Source organism: Coenobita brevimanus, chromosome 93 (genome assembly GCF_032717465.1).
Source record: "Coenobita brevimanus isolate Jiangsu-jjx chromosome 93, ASM3271746v2, whole genome shotgun sequence".
In the NCBI taxonomy this organism is placed as follows: Eukaryota; Metazoa; Arthropoda; class Malacostraca; order Decapoda; family Coenobitidae; genus Coenobita; species Coenobita brevimanus.
The window spans coordinates 16,556,358-16,571,845 of NC_137046.1; positions in this window are offsets into that span (position 1 = coordinate 16,556,358).

The following is a 15,488-nucleotide window of genomic DNA, read 5'->3' on the forward strand; positions in this document are numbered from 1 at the left end:
AAATCGAAACATCTTCATACTTGTCTAATCCTCAGTCGTTCCAGTAAGTTTGGTCGAAACAGATATTCCCCTCTGACTTTGACCTTTGGCTGACCTTTCTCAAAACGATAATTTCATACCTGCTTTGCCTGCACACTCACTGGCCTTAATCGGATTTAAAAAGAGGAAGCTGATACCGCCATGTGACTTAGAACGCTGAACTATTGTTCTTAAAAACAATAGGCTAACCCTGCAGATGAAATTAAACCCTTCCACGAGGTGCAGAGTGGGTGGGAGTTGGTTGTAAGGGTAGATGAGCTAGTGAGAGCATGCATTTGGTGTGCCTGGTGAGTGGCTGGATATGTGGGTGATCAGTGAGGGGTTGGTAAGTTTGGTTTGAATGGGATGAGTTTGGTGGATGAGTCGGGTCCAAATGGGTGAATGGGATGGAGGAGTGAATGAGGTTGGGTAAGAAACGTCGTTGGACATTTGGAGGGGCGGGTGTGTCGGTGGAGGAATGGGTGGGAAGGGGTGGGTGAGTGTTCAGGGAGAGGTGGGAAAGTTGCGTGGGTAGATGCGATGGATGGCACTGTTGGGTTAGCTGTGTGGGTGGAATTCGTTGGTGGGATGTGGGTGGTAGGGGTCGGTGAGCAAGGTAGGTCATCAAAATGTGTGGGAAGAGTGGGTCGTCAGGGTGACTGAGACTATTGCGTGGCCGGGGTGCTCTAGGTGGGTGGTTTGGTTGATGGGTTGGCTGGCTGGATCTGTTCCGGGTGGGTAGGTGAGTGGGTGGATGTGCTGAGTGGCACTGTTGGGTGACCTTCGTGGGTGGCATTCGTGAATTAACAGGGCGCATGGCTGGGATAGGTGGGCTAGTTGGGTTGCCCAGGTGTCTCGGCAGGGTGAGATTCTAGGGTGAGGTTGTTGGGTTGTGTTGGACGGATTGAATGGGTAGGTGGATGAGTGGGTGGGAGGATATGAGGCTTGTCCAATGACAGGGCAGGAGTTGGACTTACATGGCTGCTAATCATATAATTTATCACTATTTCTTGGATTTTAGTATATCATTTAAAAGACATTGGATAAATAACTAGAAATCAAACTCTATACATTAGGGTCATTCTGTTGAAATCAGCTAAAACTTTGATATAGCTAGGGCTACGGTGCGAGTGGATGGTGAGCTGAGTGAGTTCTTTGATCTCAATGTGGGACTGAAACAGGGGTGTGTAATGTCTCCATGGCTGTTTAATATATATATGGATGGGGTTGTAAAGGAGGTACAAGGTAGGGCAGTGGATGTGGGGGTGGCCCTAATGAATGAGGGTGAGATTTGGAAGCTTCCGGTGTTGCTGTTTGCTGATGATACAGTATTGTTGAGTGAAGATGAATGGGAGTTGCAAGGTTTGGTGAATGAATTTGGGACAGTGTGTAGGAGGAGGAAACTGAAAGTTAATGTAAACAAAAGTAAAGTTATGGTGTTTGAGAGGAATGAAGTCACAGAATGTACAGTGAGGTTGGATGGTGAGGATATGGAGAATGTGAGTGCATTCAAGTACTTGGGTAGTGTGATGAGTAAGGATGGAACTTTGGGGGATGAAGTACGTGAAAGGGTACAGCAGGGAAGAAAGGTTGTTGGTACACTGAAAGCAGTGATGAGAAATAGGGAGGTGAGTATGGAAGTTAAGAAGTCACTGCATGATGGTATTGTGATCCCTACCCTAACGTATGGAAGCGAGGCGTGGACATTGCAAGAGGGGAACAAGTCAAGAGTGAGAGCAGTGGAAATGAGTTACTTGAGAGAAGCATGTGGAGTGACGTGGAGGGACAGGTTGACGAATGAAGAAGTGAAGGAACGTTGTGGGGTAGATGTGGATGTGGTTGAAAAGATTAGGAGAAATACACTGAGGTGGTTTGGACATGTGGAGAGAATGGAGAATGAAAGACTGACTAAGAGGGTGTATGTAGGTGAGGTGGAGGGAGGGAGAGGGAGGGGTAGACCGAGGATGAGGTGGAGGGATGGAGTTGAGAGGTATGTGAGGGAGGGGGGGGGTGAGTTGGGGGGAGGGGAGTCAAATGGTGGGTGACAGAGTGACTTGGAGGCGTTTTGTCTGCGGCCACCCTTTGCGGGATTAGGGCGTCGGGCTATAGATAGATAGATAGATAGACTTCTCATGGAGCTGGATATTGATCTATGCTCATTATAATACACCAAACAGTAGTCGAAATGTAAGTAACATCGCAACTGGCAAGAAGTAAGCTTAAGCAATGCATCACAATTATCTCTGATCCATCCAGCCAGCAAAGCAGTGCATTGATGTGGATACAGAGGGGGAGTTGGGGGTAGATGTGCATGACTAATCTGACTTGTAGTGGCAGACTGTCCCGTCCCCTGGTTGATGGAAGGAACTTTTGTGTGTGCGTGTACACATCTACACTAGTGCCTATTACTTCATTGATGATACAAGGTAACAATTATACTCAACAGAAATTGATGGTAACTGTGGAAGTGCAAGTGGTGGTAGCTGTGGTAGTGCTCCTGGTGGTGGTTGTAGTAAATGATGGCGATGCTGGTTGTTTTGGTAACTGTGATTGTGTTGGTGGTAGAAACCGCGGTAGTGGTGGTGGTAACTGTGATGGTGATGTTGTTGGTGATTGTGGTGGTGGTCGTGGTATTGATGGTAGCTGTGGTGGTGTTGGTGGTAGCTATGGTGGTGTTGGTGGTAGTTATGGTGGTTGTGGTAGCTAGTGTGGTGTTAGAGATACATATTGTGGTTGTGGTTGAAGCTGTTTAGAAACAGCTCTAATTTGGGAAACTACTTTGCATCCCTATTTGCCCACAGATCACTTCCTCCATGGCAATGTATGGTTTAAAGACGGCTTAAACTTGGACAAGTGTAAGCGACCAGATTTGGCTGTGAACGAGGCTCTTTATATAAATAAATCTATCTATCTATATCTATCTATCTATCTATATCTATCCATATATATATATATATATATATATATATATATATATATATATATATATATATATATATATATATATATATACTGTATATATTAGGGAGAGGCCCTTATTTGGACACTTTAGAAAGATTTACCTCTGACCCTCCTAAATGGTTCCATTTCAGAAAAAGAAGAAAAAAGTATCTGAGTGAAATTTTATGGAAATCTAATATTTAGAGGCGGCTAAAAGACTTCCAACTCTACAGTAGCGGACTCGATGAGCCACAATGTTAGTGTGGTGTATAGGTATCGCCCAAGATCAAATATAGCATGGGTCAAAATTCACAATCCGGGTGCTTACTGATGCATGGGATCTCGTAAGTACGAAGCTTTGTGGAATGTCTGTGACAGTCTGGTCTTCATAGTCTGGTCTTCGGTGTGTCTCGGGACAGGTCTATGTGTTTGTGCATGTGATACAGCATGATTGTGTTAACTACTCTCCCATTCCTTGTTTGCAGATTGTGTCTATGATGGAAAAACGGTCCCAGGAATTTTTATTCTGCTGCAAAGGTGGAATTGAAAGAAATAAACTCCTTTCAGAGATGCAAGTCCTTGTCCACTTTTGTATCATCATCTTGTTCTCGGAGAGATTCACAGACTCGGATTTAAGGATCAAAGTCAATCAGGCCAGGCAGACTAGTAACCCTGCAAATTTACTAGTCAGGGTGAAATTTTACTAGTCCAGACAATTATACTAAATGTACCAATAATTATGAACTAACAATAAAAGTCTTACAATATATTGAAGTGTTGATTTATTATCCTTATAGGAAAGTTCAGTTTTGGGTTACATTTTATCTGAACAATCACAAACTGTCTCCTTAACACACAGTGATACATCTCAGCATTTGGCAATCTTATCAAAACATTTGCACAGTCCTCCACATCAGTGTTGTAATCTGATTCACACACATAATCAGAGTCTCCAGCCTCCTGCATCATTCCATAGTTCAGTACAGGTGGTGGTGGCTCAGCTGCATTCTCTTCAGCAGCCACTACTTCTGTTGCATATTCCTGATCCTGGATGCCTTCTTCATTATTTGGCTTCAAGTAATCTGCAGACAGTACTTGCAAAACATTTGCAGATGACTGGTTATCAGCACTGTTGGCATTTGAGCCAGATGTTCATGGTCTTCTTGGATGTTCACTGAACCACGGATCAATTACTTGATCAAGGTTGAAGTCCTTGATGCTTGGACTCTCCCGTCTGATCATCAGGCAGTTCAGTTGGATTATGATTTCATAGTCATGTGTGTTCTGTCAGAATTGACCAGTTTCATGGGTGAGAATCCCCTTTCACATGCTGTGACTATGGCAGGAATGGTAAGTATCGGATCAAAAAGGCACAAAATGTTGGGATATTCCTTTCTGAACTTCCTGTTTACTTGTTCTCAGTTCAATGATTCAAAGTTCTTTGAGAGCAAAGCAAACACAGCCATGCGAAGCAAAGGCCACTCAGCTTGAATGACATCATTGTTTTGCAACTGGTTTTGGAAGTGATCCCCCAGTTCCTTGATTTGCTCGTCTCCAGATCCTTCAAAGGCATCTTCTTTGTGAGGCCAGTGCTTGAAGTTGGCAATAGATGTTGCAAGAACCAAGCATTCGTTTGTGTCTTCCAATCTGGTCTTCAGCTTGGCACAGAAAATGTCCACAAGTTTCTGTCTGTCAGGAGCACATGTTTCCATATCCAGTAAGTTTGTAGACATTCCTTGTTGTTGTTCCAGCAGAAGATGCTTGGCAGGTTTTATACTGTGAGAGTTTCTCCAGAACTGGACCATCATTCTTTACTAGTGTTTCAATCCATGACACTGCAGTGTTGACTGTGAGAACTATGTCTGCTGATACTAAACATTCTTCTTGGAACTTCAGGCTGTCCTTTTGAAGACGTGTGAGGAGATCTTGCATGAACAGTGCCATTGACATAATGTCACGGGACATCAGAAGCTGCAGAAATCCAGTTGCTTTGTACCTGTTCCCACTCTTCTCACTAGATACACCAATCTGCTCAGCGTGAAGTCGAATTGCAAGGTATCTAGTGAGAAAGTTGCTCAAAGCTCTCAAAGTGTGACTGACTCAGTTTCTACCTCCAGTCCTTGGGGGATAAGAACATGACTAAAGTACATGTAAGCATTCTTCAGGTTTCCTCAGTTGACAGCAATATTTGTGTACATGTAACACAATCCAGACAGCATTGTCATTACCTTTTGTACTGATGGAACTTGCTTAATTGCGTCTTTGTAAGCATGCGCATGCCTGTGTCCAGAGCAATGAACCACAAAAGTGACTGATTGCATGGCCTGATGTTCTCCAGTGACACCAGTGTTTTTGCTCAGCATGACAGCAGCAATACCAGAACCCAAAGCAACTAGTTTGCAGAGAAACTCTGGCAAATCACAACCAGTAACAATGGCCTTCTGAATTGCCTGCACAATTGCTGTTGAAGTCCCACACTACTGTACCTGGTGCCTAAGAAGTGCTACTTGTTCCAGAAGAAAGTGAAGTACCTGGAACAGATTGTAGCCAAGGACAGTGTCTGTACTGATCCGGATAAGGTGGCTGCTGTGGAAAACTTGCTGGTTCCAACTTGTGTCAAAGAGCTATGGAATTTCCTTGGTTTGAGTACCTACTACCGGTGTTTTGCTAAAGACTTGGCTACAATAGCTGCACCTTTGCACAAGTTGTTAGGAAAGAGGCAGAAGTGTGTGTAGAATGCAGAGACTCAGAAAGCCTTCAATGAGCTCAAGGATGCAATGGAAAGCTCCCCAGTCTTGCCATCCCCACATCAGAGTCAACCATTCATCCTGGACTGTGACAATTGTGACCATGGTATTGCTGGAATCCTTTCACAGAAGGATGACAAAGAGTATGTGGTGGTGCAGTACAGCAAGAAGCTTAGCCCACCGGAGCAGACTTACTGCGTGAAGAGTAAGGAGCTCTTAGCAGCAATGAAATGGCATGACTTCTTCCATCCTTACTTGTATGGGTCCTATTTCATTATCAGAATAGGCGATGCAGCACTCAGGTGGCTAGAGATATTCATGAGTCCAGAAAGACAACAGGCATATTGGCTCGGGTAGCTGGACCAGGACAACCATGAGGTGGAGCACAATCCTAGCTGGGTGCATGGCAGTGCCGTCAGTCTGAGTCATCGGCCTTGAGACCCAGTTTGCAAGTAATGTAGTGGGAAAGAAAACCTTAGCAAGAAATGCAGCTGTACTGTAGTGACAGGTCTAGTGTCAGCTGAAGAAGACCTGGAGAGGATGCAGATGAAGGATATGGATTTAGAACCAGTGCCAGAATGCTTACAGCGTAGCTCAGTGTGGCCATCTTCGGAAGAGGTTTCAAGGTTAGGCCCCGTGACAAAGAGCAAGTGGAGTCATGGGGAACCATCCTCATTTGAACAGTAGACTACTAGAGTGTCGGTGGGAGACACCAGATGGCCTGAGCAAGTACTGACAGCTGGTAGTTCCTAAGAAAATGATGTTTGATGTCTCAGACGAGTCAGTGGTGGGTATCTGGGAGTGAAGAAAACTAAGTCAGCTACATCAGAGGTTCTACTGGACTGGCATGCATCAGGAGGATGTTGATGAGTGGTGTCAGGCCTGTGATGTATGCTCTGCCTAAAGGGGACCTAAGAAACGTGGCTGCTCCCCCTCTTCAACTGTATCAAGTGGGTGCCCCAGTGGAAAGAGTCACAGTGGACATTGCTGGACCTCTGCCACTCACGGAAAAGCCTGGTTTACTGAATATGTTACCATGGAATACTTCCCTATATGGCCAGAAGCTTATGTCCTCCCAGATCAGGAAGCCACAACTGTTGCTTAAGTTTTGGTTGATCAATTTTTTGTCGTTTTGGGATTCCACAAGAGCTACATTCAGACCAGGGTAAAATGTTTGAGTGTGCTGTGTTCCGTGAGTGCTGCAAGTTACTGGGGATCAAGAGGACCAGGACAACTCCACTAATGCCACAGTCATATGGGATCATGAAGAAATTCAACTGACCCCCAGGACAAGACCTGGCCAAATATGTGTAGAGGGAAAGACAGATTTGGACCAGAAATTACCTGCGTTGTTGTTGGCATATCGATCTGCATCCCACGAGCCTTCTGGCTACAGTGCTGCAAAACTGACGTTGTGCCACGAGTTACGATTGCCTATTGCTCTGTTAATGGGAAGACCACCTGGTGAAGAGTTGCCTACAGACTCCTCCAGCGTTGCAAAGTATCTTCAAAAATGACTGAGGTACATCATGATGTTTAAGGAGCTTTGAAGTTCTCAGGTAAAGTGGTGAAGAACAAGAATGATGCCAAGGCAAGTGAGGTGAGCTTCAACGATGGTGACAAAGTTTGCTGAACAATCCTTAGTGGAAGAAAGGACAGCCACCAAATCTGCAGAGGCCATGGGAGGGCCCTACACTGTGATAGGGCGCCTGTCAGACATAAAGTACCGTAGTTGGGGAGGCAGGAAGTCTCACCCAAAGGTGGTACATGTGAGTCATCTGTGGCACTACCATGGGCCAGGAGAGTACAGCTGGGATGCCTTCGAGGAATCATGCACACCCGCAGCCAGTGATGTTGAGGAAGACCAAGTGGCAGAAGCACAAGGAGATGGTGACAGTTTCCATAGGAAAGAAGTGGAACAGGAAGAGGACGAAGTCATTCCGGGAAGAGTAGAGTGTGTGGAGGACTGTGAACGTCGTAAAAAGGGGCATAGGAGAAGACCTGATAAGTTGAAGGACTATTTGTGTATATTTGCTTTGTTACGATGATGGATTATATTTGCAAAAATTGTCTAGTTTTGTTGAGACGACAAAATGTAGATGGAGGGGGTCATTAAGAAACAGAGTGCTAACTAAGTGGTAGAGGAATATGCCTGATAATTCTTGCATTTTTAGTTGCTAACCTAGTCAGAGTTATCAGAAAGCCTACTAATGTTACTGGAGATATTTTGTAAAGTTATGCATTATTTTTTTCCATATAGGTTTTATATGGATGATTGTTTGTTAAATTATGTAATATTCAGATTTAATTTCAGTCTGTAAGGCACAGCATTTAGAGCATTAAGTAATGTAAGTAAGCTCTAGAACATTTTGAATGTCTAGGACTTAGAACTCTGTTGTTGCAACGAGTACATAAAACGCTTAAGTAGCAAGGAAGGTTATAAAAAGGATAGGGGCGGGAGTAGAGTAAGTCAGTTCACTTGTGGCCCTTTTTGAAGATAGTGTAGCTCTTGCAATTGTGGTATTAGTTTAGTTGTCAAGCAGACAGTGTAATTACATGGAAAATAAAGACTACGAATCCGAGCAGCCTGTGTTAATATGATGCCCAAGTTGATTTTGTGTAATGTGAAAGGCTGACCCTATGAGGAACAATTCAGTGGGCGACATCTTTCCTATACAGAAGTACTGATGTTGAAGCCTGTGACAGTGTGGGATGAGGTCATAATAATATCTTTATTGAAATACAACTGATCTCAATAATAATAATAATTGCACAGGAAACATTTATCAATCTTGAGCACTTAGCATCCTTAGTAAGATGAGAGCACCAAAGTTTTCTGTGTATTTACAAAATAAATCCTTACCTGGTTTTTCACCTACTGGCATTCTTGGCAAACAGGTCCAACCTTACATTGGGGTGCACTTTCTTTCCCTTCGCACATACACAGCACCGCTTTTTTGTAACAGGTGAAAGTGTCAGTGATCAAAGCATATGTTTGTGTACATATCATGCTGCCAGAAGCAGACAACTAATTGATGGTGCTGAGAATATGTTTATTTACATATTCCACCTCCAGCACCAGACAGCTGGCTGATGGTGTTGCCATCTAGGGAAAGAACAATCCAAACATCCTTGTGGTTCTATATTTCTTCGTTAAGAGTGACTTGGGTGATAAGAAATGAACAAAATCAAAGAGAAAGCAGATTTGAGATGAAGTACCGGTAAAAGTCAAAATAAATGTAACCATAAACTAGGCTACACCCTTAAACCCCTTTGGAAGCTGAAATACCCGGTTTGCTGTAGTGCACAACTCAACATTTAACGAATTTGCACACACATTGTTACCGGAAACTTTTACTGCACACTTAAAGACCTGAAACTATTAGTCGACTACTACATAGGTGAGGACTATTGTTTTTGCTGGTATTATTATTATTCCAGCCCCAGAGTGTCGTGACAATTCCAGGAGAACCGTAGACTTCGAAGGATTCTCAAGGGCCAGGTTATATGTCATGGCATAGGCAACTGCTGATAGAAAAAAATCCAGATCCTTTACATGCAGTGGAAGGACATGGCAGAAAGTCATATCAGTATTTTGAATGAAGGAGATAAAGTTAGTCGTGTTTGCTGAAGATTTCAATTCGACTTGCACAAGGAATCTGAAGACGAGACGTAGGTGGAGGCAGTTGTTTTTGCTGGCATTATTAGTCTACCTACTACATAGGTACAAACTATAGTTTTCATTGGTATTATTAGTCCCCATCTACTACATAGGTAGAGACTATTGTTTTTGCTGGTATTTTTAGTCTCCACCTACTACATAGGTGGAGACCATTGTTTTCACTGGCATTATTAGTCTCCACCTACTACATAGGTAGAGACTATTGTTTTTGCTTGTATTATTAGTCTCCACCTTCTACATAGATGGAGACTAATGTTTTAGCTAGTATTATTAGCCTCCACCTACTACCTGGGAAGGTGGAGACTAGTTTTCGTTGGTTTTATTATTGTCATTCCGGCCTCAGAGTCTCGTGACGATTCCAGGAGAACCGGAGACTGCACAACTAATCTTAAGGGCCCAGGTTTTGTCATGGCATGGGTCAGTGGCGATAGAAAAAGAATTCCAAATCTCCCCAATGGGGTCAAGGTCATTGTAAGAAACAGTAGGTGGAGACTAGTGACTATCCATTCGACAGTTACAGAGTTGCAATTATTTCTTGTCCTCCCATAACCCATCTACTCACCCACAGGCCCACCCACCAACTTACATGTTGGGTTGAACGTGTCTCAGCAGAACTACCAAAGGAAGGTCACCTCACTAAAGATGCAATTTTTAATGGTGTGTGTGTGTGTGTGTGTGTGTGTGTGTGTGGTTTCTGGTATCACACACACATACTAAGTTACTATTTTATATTTTGCTGTATACTTAAAGGTAAAACATTATTATACCTCTTGAAGACAGTTATCCACCAATAACCCACATTTTATTATTTTATTGTATAATGAGAACTACTGTATCAGTCTAAATAATTAAGACAGTAATCTCACACTTCCTTCTTTGATCTTTTATTCATAATCAGATTAAAATAGTCATAACAATACACATAAGACTAAAACTATACCCATCACACCTGTTATATTGTATTTTACTGCACGCTTCAAGGTTAAAGGTTATTATACCTTTTTCTCTAGGATCCTATGTACTGGATCATTAACTACCCACAAGTCAGCATTCCCACTTCTGGGAATTTGTCCCCAGATTGGGAAATCTAAACACAACTGGGGACAAATCTAGGGAAATGGGCTTTTGTTGGAATTTCTGGGGAATTTTAAATATTTATGGGGAAAATTTAGGGAATTCGAGTGTGGTTCATATTACACCAATATTAGGTCTTGGAGACAAAATCTCTCCTGAAAACATGAAAGGTATTGTCAGCTGATTTATGGCACCATATTTTATGTCCACGGTTTTCATTGGCTATTGAGGTTAGCCACTTCGAACCCCTGACCAAACGTAATCAGCCGCGCTTTACCAGTTTATTTACTAACATCAAGAGCAGAAACCAAGCAGTAAGTTATGCATCTGAGTGTTTTTAATGTTAACTTTAACGCATTTATCTCTATATCTGTCATGCATACGAGAGTAGAAGTGGAAGAGAGTTATGTGCTTTATATAATGGTCATAGGAATTGAGGAAATCATTATATGACAATCATTTTGTAAGGCAATAATGAAACAAAAGGGACTAGCATATCAGACACTGAATTTATTGTATTTATTATAATTTATGGATTAAGCAAATGTATAAATTTATTATTATAAAATAAGTTTAACCAGACCACTGAATCTAAACAGGACTCTCATAAGGTTGATCTGAAAACCACAATAAGACTTATTTCAGTTTTATATAAATGGAAAATAGATTTTGGGAATTTTGGTCCAATCTAGGGAATTTTCATCCTTAGTCTAGGGAATTCTTGATATGAAGTTGTGGGAACCCTGCGAGCCATCCACCAACTCACTCAGTTGTAGTGTGTCAGCATCTTCATCATGATTCGACAAGTTTGCACGTTTAACGAGACATATTAACTTTATATTAGAGTATGAGATTGTTCAACATATCGAGGAAACAGTGTGAGAGACTTCGAGATACATATAGGATATCTGAATGGTGAATGAGACGCTGAAGGACAAAATTGGTTAGATGGACTGTGAATGTTGTAGGAAGAAGGATAGTTACTGATTAAAGACAAATACTGGGGAGCCTATCGTACAGATTGTGACAGTGTGGCCTAAGACAGAGTGAGATGTTTGTGAGTTCTGTGTGGTGAGACTGTGCAGTGTGGCAATGATTGGTATACGGCCGTGTGCGGTGTGATAGTGTGAGGTGCGACCGTGTGAAGTGTGGCATGGGGAGAATGTTGGATACGATTGTGTTTTTATTGTATAACGATTTTGCAGACACATAAAGACTTTACTAATGAAAATTTAATATCATATATTTTATTAATACCACTGTAGTGACAATTTTAAGTATTAGTACAAGTTAGTATTTTAAGTGTAATCTTAGGTAAGGTTACAAATATAGGCTAGTCTGTGCAGTTTATGATTTAACCGTTAACACCTAGGGTACGCAATTCTCCAGCCTCGACTGTCCCCCAGGACGCAAAAACAGGCCAATTTTTCGACTTCCTCAAAGGTTGAAAGTTTTATGCCCGATTTATAGAGCTTGAATTTACACACCTGAAAACGCAAACCCCACCCTCCTAGATCCAATAGTTACCGAGCTATGGCCCGTCAAAATTTATAATAGTTACCCGTCGCGGCCCCGGCGAGAAAGAAAAATACGCCGCTCGCACCTGTTTTCTTCGCAACAATACGTACAAAAATCACCAAAATCAATATTTTTTGGTGTGTATAGATTTTATAAACCATTGCAATGTGCTTAGAAAAAAATAAAATAGTAACAAACCCCCTAAATATATATGGTAAATAAAAATTATCCTTCCCTCCTCTCCTCTCCTCATACCTCCAATCCCCTCCCTCCCCTTCCCTTCCCTTCCCCTCGCCTAACCTCCCCTCCCCTTTCCTCTTCCCTCTCCCCTCCCTGCCGAGCTGTCAAATCTAGCAAGGGAAATAGGTCACGAACCCCCCAATAAAAATATGATAAATAGTAAAAATTATCCTCCCCTTCTCTCCCCTCTTCAAACCTCCATCCCCTCCATCCCCTTCCCTTCCCTCCCCTCCTCTCTCCTCTCCTTCCCTCCCCTCCCCTCGCCTCCCCTCCCCTCCCCCCTCCCCTCCCCTCCCCTCCCCTCCGAGCTGTCAAATCTAGTTTTCGTTTCGTTTCGTTTTGAAGGCTCCAACATGCTTCCATGTGTTGGCATAAAATAAAATGTCTTTTTCAAGTGGGTTTCGACTAAAGAAAGCTAAAGTAATTGTGGTGTGGATATCTGTATGCAGACACCAATAAATTACAGGTAATGATTGAAAAACACGTGCCATAAAGCGTAAAAAATATGCAAAATATTCGAGGCCGGGGAGGTGCTAGGGGGTGCGGGTAGGGGGTGGGGGGTAGGGGGTGGGGGGTAGGGGGTGGGGGGGTGGGGGTGCTGGTAAGGCCAGGGGGGGGTGGATGGGGATCGAGGGATGGGAGGAGACCACCACAAGACACAAAGGAAGGGCCAAAGTGGAGTACAGGGACATGGAGGGAGGGTAGGGGGGAAATACCCTCCCCTCAGTTGACTGGGGAGAGGGGCGTGGGGGGGGATCCACATGAGAGGGGGGGATGTATGAGGAAGGGGTGGGAGGGGTTGCTGTGGTGGTAAGAACGGTGGGAGGTCGGGTAGTAACAAGGTAGTGGAGCAGAAGGACGTGGCGAGAGGGAGGTGGGGGGTACACCCCCACCGCCTGGTTACGGGCCTGGGTCCCCCCTCCGGTGTGTCCATCACCTAGTTCTGATTGGTTAGAAGCCATCTACGTCACAGCTGGGGTGGAACTAGCTGCCACCAGTTTTTTGTGGATGTTATACGGTCGGTGTTGCTCGTCTTCTTAAGAAATTGGGCAAAAAGCCCGATCGATGAGATTATCACTTAAGGGGTTAAGTTCTATATTTAAGTCTAGTCTTAACCCGCCCCGTCCCGACGACGTATGGGTACGTCACCACGATTTGCATTTGCCAGTCCCGGCGACGTACCAGTACGTCGTGCAATTGCAAGGTACCTAATTTGCACAATTTTCAATTTTCGCACGTGATTTTTCGTATGTATACACGGGACACCTTCCTCTATTCCTGTACAAGATACCAAGCAGGGACAATGCCTTACACTGCATAACCTCCCCCCTCCCCCCCTCACGCCATTGTCTTGGCAAAGGACCTGTTACCAGTGACCTGGCTAGTAAAGTTATTCAGGGCCAGAGTGATTCCCCAATCGATGACAATGTGGAGGACAATGTTTACATAGCATTAGAAGAAGAAACAGCCAGAAATAATGATCAGGTAGTGTGGCAAAAATAGGTCAGGTATGGTGATTAGTTAGTGAGTGAAACAATGCTTATAATGCCTTTATTACTGCTTGAAAACCAATATACTGTCATACTACATATACATTCGTACCAAGTAAATAAATAAATACCGTTTATGAGTGGATAAAATAGTTACCCTCCCATAGAACTCGTTTTCTTTGGTGCCAGCATGTTAGAAAACCCACTGAGGTAAGGAGGAACTCCTACCTGGATTGGGCACTTTACACCTCAGGTGAGCGATTTCTCTATGAATTTTCGATGTTTCTCACCAAAAGCGAAGGTTTTAGCCAAAAAAAAAAAAAATCGAAAATACCTCGGGACTGGGGGATGTCGGAGGTGCGGAAAACCTCGGGACGTGACGGGTTAACTGATATTCATAATGTAAGCATGATTCTGTTAGTGATATTACTACCTTGAGTACTGGTATGAATATGATTAATGTTTCTAAAGCTCATTCCTAACGAATACGTATAACCGCGGAAGATTAGTAGAGATTAAAAATCGTGAAATGTCTTCTTTCGTATTCTGATCTTGAAATTTATGTGTCAGTGTTAATAATATTACCCTTTTGAACTATGGAGTGGTGAATTGAGTGTCCGAAGTAAGATTGTTGAAGGTAATCATTAGTGAAGCGCGAAATTCATGTTACTGAGTCGTGTTTATAGTCACCAAGGCATAGGAAGCTTGCACAGGTAATAAAACTGTTCGAAGTTCTAATTGATTTGGCTTTGTTATGATTAAAGTTCCTTTATGCCTAGTACAAAAATTTTAAACATCGTAAGTCATTTATCTACGTATGTTAAGTGCAAATGTATATCTCGTATTCTTTGGAGACCTAGTAGAAACAAAATATTACAAAGTAATCAGTTAAAGTTTTTGCCTAATCCTGAACACTGTGTTGATGCTTATAAAAGGCAGGGAGAGCCAAGCCACTCTCACAGCCCACCTCCCGTCCCGTCGACACCTCCACCCCAGTCCGTGGCGGGACCAGCCCCGCTAGCATCACCGAGGAGGGTTGGCCTGTCCTTTCCAACCAGAGGGCTAAGGCCTAGGACCTGTCTTCTGGAGGTCGAGACGTCCTTTTCTCCCTCCGGCCACCTGGACCAGGGCCTGCCCTCCCTGCGACTGTGTCCATGTCTCTCTCCTTGTTCTCCATTTGCTGCGGGGTTGGGCGAGTCTCACGGCCCTTTTCCACAAAGGGCAAAGGGGTTGAGGGCAGCGGTGGTGCGTTTTTCCACCTGCAGTTCTTCGTCGGTGCCTTCCACTCGGTGCCGCGCCTCCGTCCACTTCTGCACGTCCCGCCCTGCCCTCCACGACCATCAGCTGTGCTTGCCTGCCCCTTTCACGGCCCTTCTCTGCCTCTGTTGCCTTTCCCTGCCTGCCTGTGTCGCCCAGCTATGCTCTCATTCGGAGAGCCACCTTCTGCCACTTCCCTGACGGGCTCTCTGTTTGCCCGTGCCCCACCAATTGTGGGGCAAATATGCACACACATACACACACGCCAAGCAATGGGACGCCACCCCACTCTTCATCGTTACAGATTAGTGCCCGAACTCTCACCCCCCCTCTCCCTCGTATGATAAGTCCTTATATACATAAGTTAAATTAATGATAATTCACCTGAACCCACTTGTACTGATGAATGAGACGGCACTCCACTCTTCATCATTACAGAGATCGTCCATTGAAGCCACTGCAAAATGCATCACACTTATTACCCCCCCTCCTCCTAGTTCATGTAGCCTAAGTAACGAATAT